Below are 7,017 nucleotides of genomic sequence, written 5' to 3' on the forward strand. Positions count from 1 at the left end.
TTATCCTTGACCCAGGTTTAACTAAATGGGGCAGCTGCTCTTACTCTGCTCACATTCCCTATTCTCCTGAAGCGACAACAGGACCCCAAGCAATATAATCAATTGAGGTGGGCAGCTGAGCAGAAGTCCTGGCTACAGACCTCTTCTGAAAACTTTGACAAATGGCTGAGCCTCACCACCAGCTTAGCTGTTAAAAGGCCAATTGCCTGAGCTACCAGATGAATGGGAGATTCATCTTGCAAGTTCTCTCATTATTTCTGAATGTTGCAGACATTTAAAATGATTAATTAGAGGATTTTAAATTATTAATCATTTACAAAACATTTACGAAAAATAACAAAAAGCACTCATAAATAGAAGAATTGGAGAACATTTTAAAAAAGATTAATGTGTTTAATTGCACAATGATGTTGACGTTTGTTGATGACTTTCATTTGTATTCAGTGCCTGAGGCTTCTTTCTTAAGGGTCCAACAATAATCAGGCCAGCACTGATGGATTCTGGTTGCTCTGATACCATTTCTCCATGACTGCAATGTCCTGGTGAAACCTTTCACCGTGCTTGTCACTGACAGCACCAAGATTTGCAGGGAAGGAGTCTAAATGGGAGTACAGAAAATAGATTTTTAGTGGCATGTTACATTTCATGGTTTTGTCTGCTTGAAGCATGTTGTCTACCAGCTGCATGTAGTTTGGTGCTCTGTAGTTGCCAAGAAAATTTTCAACAACATCCTTGAATGCCTTGCATGCAATTTTCTCTGATCCTACTCCAAGTTTTTTGAATTGATTGGTGGTGATGACCCGTTTGATTTGTGTACCAACAAAAATGCCTTCCTTAATCTTGGCATCAGTTATTCTAACTTGAATTATGAATTGAACTAGAAAATATAGACAATTTCAAAAAATATTATGTGTGATAGGGAGAATTCGTGGTGACTTTATGATTAACAATGGAAAATTAATCAGATACACAGAAAAGAATTCAGGAAGCAAAATCTTTGTCGTCCAGTGTTAAGTAAGCCACTGGTGTGGCTTCTTTACAATTGTATCAATACGTTGGGTCCTCTGAGATGTTGTCACTCAGATGTGACATATATGTGCTTTGATAACAAATTAACTTTGAGCTTTGTTCAGATTACAGTTCACTTACTGCTATTGACCATTTTCTAGTATGTTTCTTCGAGAGCAGAAACATGAGTTTGCTGATTTGCAAGGCATTAGGAACATGTAGGCTAAATGGGCAGGTTTCTAATGGAAATCTCACAGCATCAGGGGCAAATGAACTACTTTTCACAGTATGATTTTGACTCATTTGAAAATAGACCTGTGGCTGCATGGGCATTTTAATTATTTCATTCTCATTCGGTAACTCAGTTGGTATCACTCTTCCCTGAGTCAAAACGCTTTTGTATGTGTCATAGTAGAGGTTTGAACTGGTATGCCAGTTCAATACTGAAGGAACACCTCACTGCTGAGATTTAAATGAGGAATGGAGCCGAGGCCCTATCTGCTCAGTGAATTGGATATAAAACATCCCACAGCGCCAAATGGCAGATGGGAGAGGAATTACTCTTGATGTCCTGGCCAATTAAAGTTAATTTCTTGTTTCTCCAAATTCCTACATGATAAAAATAGTCTGAAATTATACTTTTTTTCAGCTTCAAGTGGTCCATCATGAACAAAAAAACATTCTGAGGAATCAACACTTTTGAAGAAGTTTCTCATTCAGTGTATTACATGTTTGAGCAAATTTGGTATTTTACCAACATATCTACACATGCATCATCATCTGGTATGGAAGCTCCAATACACAGGATCAGAAGATGCATCAGTTCACATTTGAAAGCCCTTTGTAGATTAATTATCAATGTACTGTATGTATATTGCACTATATACTACCTGGGGATTAATTTTCTTGCAGTCATTCACAGTGGAACAAAGAAATACAATAGAATCAATGAAAAAATACATTGAAAGACTGACAAGCAACTTGTGTGCAGAAGGCAAACACCGCGAATACAAAAGAAAACAAATAATTAAGTAAGTAAATAAATAATACTGAGAACATGAGTTGTAAAGTCTTTGAAACAGAGTCCATAGGTTGTCTTCAGTGATCAGTTCAGTGTTGAGGTGACTGAAATTATCCACGCTGGTTCAGGTGCCTGATGGGAGAAGGGTAATCACTGTTCCAAGACTAGGTGGTGTGGGACTCCACACCCCTGTATCTCCTTCCCCATGGCTGCAGCAAGAAGAAACCATGGTCTAGATGGTACAGAGCTTTGATGATGGATGCTGCTTTCTTGTGGCAGTGTTCCTTGTAGATGGGGACAGCTCTTTCTCTGATGGACAAAAGAGTGTCATTAAAATAATGGTAGCATATGTAAATACTGAGCCCTAATTACAGCTCTGAATCCAAGCTTCAGAACAGTAGGTAATTGAGCAATGTGCTCCCTTTGCCAAGGACAAAGTACTTAAATGTTGCCTGAAATAAATGGAATGTTAAAATCGATTCAGTTCAATTCATTCCACTATGAATGATTAAGAACAATATAAAAAGTGAAAAATGAAAATAAAACTTCAATCCCTACAGAAGGATAAGCTAGATATTTTGTTCTTACTGCTCCAGAATTTGAAGCGTCGTACACCATGTTACTGGGTGCCTCAGTACAGTACTCCTTCTCCTTGTACCTCACACCTTTCCCTGTAAAACCAATCTAAATGATGCCAAAGATAGTGCTACATGAGAAATGAATGTGTACAGAGATTTTTGTCACACTTATCTGAAGAATATCAGTTCTTATTTACTCAGAGAATTAGGTTTTACTACAGCCCTTTTTTCCTGCAATTGTTTTTTTAAAGGGCCAGCATTCAAACTCTAATTTTTGTCCTTAGTGAGACGTATGACTTGCTGTGATCTAAAAAACACTGTGTTTTGACTGTTTTGCAACGGGTTCTGATTACTGATCAGTCACAGTTTGCTATCCTCAGGAGCATTCCAGAGTGTTGGCCCTGATTGCTACCACACCACACTTTCTTCTCACTGCTGCATTAGGCAGGCCACTCAAACTCCATTCTGAGGAAGAGGAGATTTTATTCAATTTTTCTTCAGCTTATAGGAATGGGAAGGTTGCAGTGCAGCTATTCCAAAATGCAGGCATAAATGGACTCACCTCACAGATCTTCCCAGCAACCTCCTGTCAGAAGCAATGTTTGCAGAAAGAACATGCCTCCAAAGACCACTTGGCCATTAGCACACGCATGTCTCTGACCTGCTGCAAGCATTCTCCCACGGTAATCCTTCTTGTCCGTCATGTGAATTTCACACGCACAGTGCTGGGTTGATGAACAAAACTACACTCCGTGGCCACTTTATTAAGTGCCTTCTGTACCTAACAGAGTGGCCACTGAGTGTGTGTTTGTGATCTCCTGCTGCTGTAGCCCATCCACTTCAAGGTTCGAGGTGTTGTGCATTCAAAGATGCTCTTCCGCACACCACTGCCTGGTTATTTGAGTCAGCTGTCAGCTTAAACCAGTGTGACATTCTCCTCTGACTTCAAGTTCAAGTTCAAAGTAAATTTATTATCTAAGTACATATATGTCCGAAGATTCTTTTTCTTGCAGGCATACACAGTAAGTCCAAGAAACATAACAGAATCAATGAAAGACAGGATGGACAAATGACCAAAGTGCAAAGTGCAACAAACTGTGCAACTACAAAAGAAAGAAAGAAGAATAATAAAAAAAATAAACTATAAATATTGAGAACACGATATACTTCTCTCATTAACAAGATATTTTTAATATTTTATATATTATACATTTTCACACTATTCTCTGCAAACTCTGGAGACTATTGTACATGAAAATCCCAGGAGATTAGCAGATTCTGAAATACTCAAACCTCCCTGTCTGGCACCAACATTCATTCCACAGTCAACATCACTGAGATCACATTTCTTCCCCATTTTGACATTTGGACTGAACAGCAACTGAACCTCTTGACCATGCCTGCATGCTTTTATGCATTGAGCTGCTGCCACGTGATTAGCTGATTAGATATTTGAATTAATGAGTAGGTGTACAGGTATACCTAATAAAATGGTCACTGAATGTATTTTACCACTAAAATTAAATGTGGAACAATTTCTTGTCCCGTGACTAGCCCCATATCTGGGTATGAACAAGTAGCAGGGACGTTTAACTGTAAGCAGTAAACTGCAGTTAATATTGTAGATTTTCTTAAGTTCTGGAAATTGGTTTATACACAAGGAATAGTTGCATTTGAAAACAATATTCAAAAAAGGCTTTACTTAGAGCCTAGCACTCAATACTTAAACTCATCTGAGTAACATACTTCATTCACTAGCCCAGTATCACTGATCAGAAGACCATAAGACGTAGGGGCAGCATTAGGCCTCTAGATCTATTGAGTCTCCTCTGTCATTCCATCATGTCTGATTTATTATCCATCTCAGTCCTATTCTCCTGTCTTCTCCCTGTAACCTTGATGCTCTGACTAACCAAGAACCTATCAACCTCTGCTTTAAATATAATCAATGACTTGGTCTCCTCAGCTATCCGTAGCAATAAACGCGACAAATTCACCACCCACTGGTTAAAGAAGTTCCTTCTCATCTCTATTCTAAATGAACATCCCTCTATTCTGAGGTTATGCTCTCTGATCCCAATCTCCCCAGCTATAGGAAACATCCTCTGCACATGCACCCTGTCTAGGCCTTTTAATATTTGGTGGGTTTCAATGAGATCCCCCCCACCCCATTCTTCTAAACTCCAGCAGTACAGTCCCTGAGACATCAGACAATCCCCATACATTAACCCTTTCATTCCCAGAATCATTCTCATGAACTTTCTCTGGACACTCTCCATTGCCAGCACATCCTTCCTTATATAAGGAGCCTAAAACTGTTCATAATAGTCCAAGTATGGTCTGACCAATGCTTTTTAAGGCCTCAGCATCACATCCTTTTCTTATATTCTATTCCTCTTGAAATGAATGCTAACGTTGCATTTGACTTCCTTACCACTGACTCAACCTGCAAGTAAACTTTTAGGGAGTCCTTCACAAGGACTCCCAAGTACCTTTGCACCTCTGATTTTTTAAACTTTCTCGCCATTTAGAAAATAGTCTACACTTTTATTCCTTCTTCCAAAGTGCATGACTATACACTTCCCTACACTATATTCCATCTGTCACTTCTTTGTCCTGTCCAAGTCCTTCTGCAGACTCCCTGCTTCTTCAACACTACCTGCTCCCCCACCAACCTTTGAATCATCTGCAAATTTGGCCACAAAGCCATCAATCCCATTACTCTAATGGTTGACATTTAACATGAAAAGAAGCGGTCCCAATACCGACCCCCTCCAGATACTGACAGCCAACCAGAATAAGTCCCCTTTATTCCGACTCTTTACCTCTTGCCAATCAGCTAATCCTTAATCCATTCCAATATCTTTCCTGAAATACCATCGGTTCATTTCCTGTTAAGCAGCCTCATATATGCACCTTATAAAAGGCCCTCTGAAAATCCAAATATTCAAAATCCACTGACTGTCCTTATGGTCACACCACCAGATTCAGGAACGGTTATTACCCCTTAGCGACCTGGCTCTGGAACTGGTGTGGATGACTTCACTCACCAGAACTCTGAACTGATTCCTCAATCTATAGACAACTGAAGTTCTCAGTATTATTTATTTTTAATTTGCACAATTTGTCTTTGTTGCACATTGGTTGTTTGTCAGTTTTTGTTATGGATAGTTTTTAATAAATTCTATCATATTTCTGTGTTCTACAATGAATACCCATAAGATAATGAATCTTAGGGTAGTATGTGGTAACATATACGATCCTTGATAATAAATTTACTTCGACTTTGACATTAACTGTCCTCTAATCTTCTTCTGCTATGGACTGTCAAGGGATGTGTGATGGCTGTCACTTAAGCCTAATTAAATTCCTCCTTTTCATTGGGGCAAAGTTTTTGTTCGGATGATGTCACGAGCAGAACACCACACCCACCAAACTGTATTGTCGCTCCCTTCCAACATCGCCTTCTTTGGCTTAGATTATGACTTTGATTACATCTGTCCAGAAAGATTCTACACATTCAGGATGAATCTGGCAAGTTGGCACCAGTGACCAACGGTGACATCCTGTCGACAGCTCACAAAACCTCTAGATACTCTTCTTCTGAATATTCTTCTTCTGAACTGTGAATGACTGTAGCCTGTAATTTCCATTTTAAGGATGTATTTTTGAGCGGACTGAACGATCTGACGCTTTGGTGATCACCTACTGGATTCTGTGATGATGATGGGAAGGCCATTAGTTCCTAAAGGCGGAATGCAAACCTGTGATTGGCTCCATTACTCCATGCCAATTAGAGCATTGTGCAAGACTAAAATTGACAAGGATGAGAGTGGAATATTCAGCACCATCTCCCTTTGACCAATCCCCCTTTTGCTGCTGCCATTCATAGGTGCAGGAGACTGAGGTCCCATTCTACAAGGTTCGATTCCTAATCCTCAAGATTCAATTCCTTGGCAGCTGTGGAGTCAGCTTTGTGGATGTTGCAGTTCACGTTCCATATGGTTTTGTTTACACTTTTTTACTACTTGCCTGATTCGATTGTGGTGCTTCGGTGCAGGACTGGCTCTGCAGCTATTGATACAGCGCTGAACTGACCAACGCGGCGGCTGCGGCTGCGGCTTGTGGCCATCAGCTTCTGGGCCGGCTTCCCTCGCCTCGGTGGCTCGTGGACATTGACTCACTTCTGGGGACTCTACAGTTTGATGTTTAATGCTCCCGTGAGTTATTTGCTCATATTTGTTGTTTGCAAGATTTGTTCATTTTGTCGTGTGCTGGGTGTTTGATGGTCTTTGTTGTGTGGGGATTTTCTTTGAGAGGGTTCGATGGTGTTTGTTTGTGGCTGCCTGTGTGGAAGAGGAATCTCAGGGTCTTATAATGTATACATACTTCGATAAATGTGCATTGAAA

General features: G+C 40.0%; 1 long non-coding RNA gene across 1 annotated transcript in view; it reads left to right on the plus strand.

The window, feature by feature from the left end:
- LOC132381290 (uncharacterized) overlaps nt 1–7,017 on the plus strand; it is a 58,529-nt gene extending 51,512 nt beyond the window's left edge. Inside the window, exon 3 of the long non-coding RNA XR_009507993.1 lies at nt 6,668–7,017. This is a non-coding gene — a long non-coding RNA (uncharacterized LOC132381290). The remainder of the gene's footprint in view (nt 1–6,667) is intronic.

Source organism: Hypanus sabinus, chromosome 25 (assembly GCF_030144855.1).
Source record: "Hypanus sabinus isolate sHypSab1 chromosome 25, sHypSab1.hap1, whole genome shotgun sequence".
Lineage (NCBI taxonomy): Eukaryota > Metazoa > Chordata > Chondrichthyes > Myliobatiformes > Dasyatidae > Hypanus > Hypanus sabinus.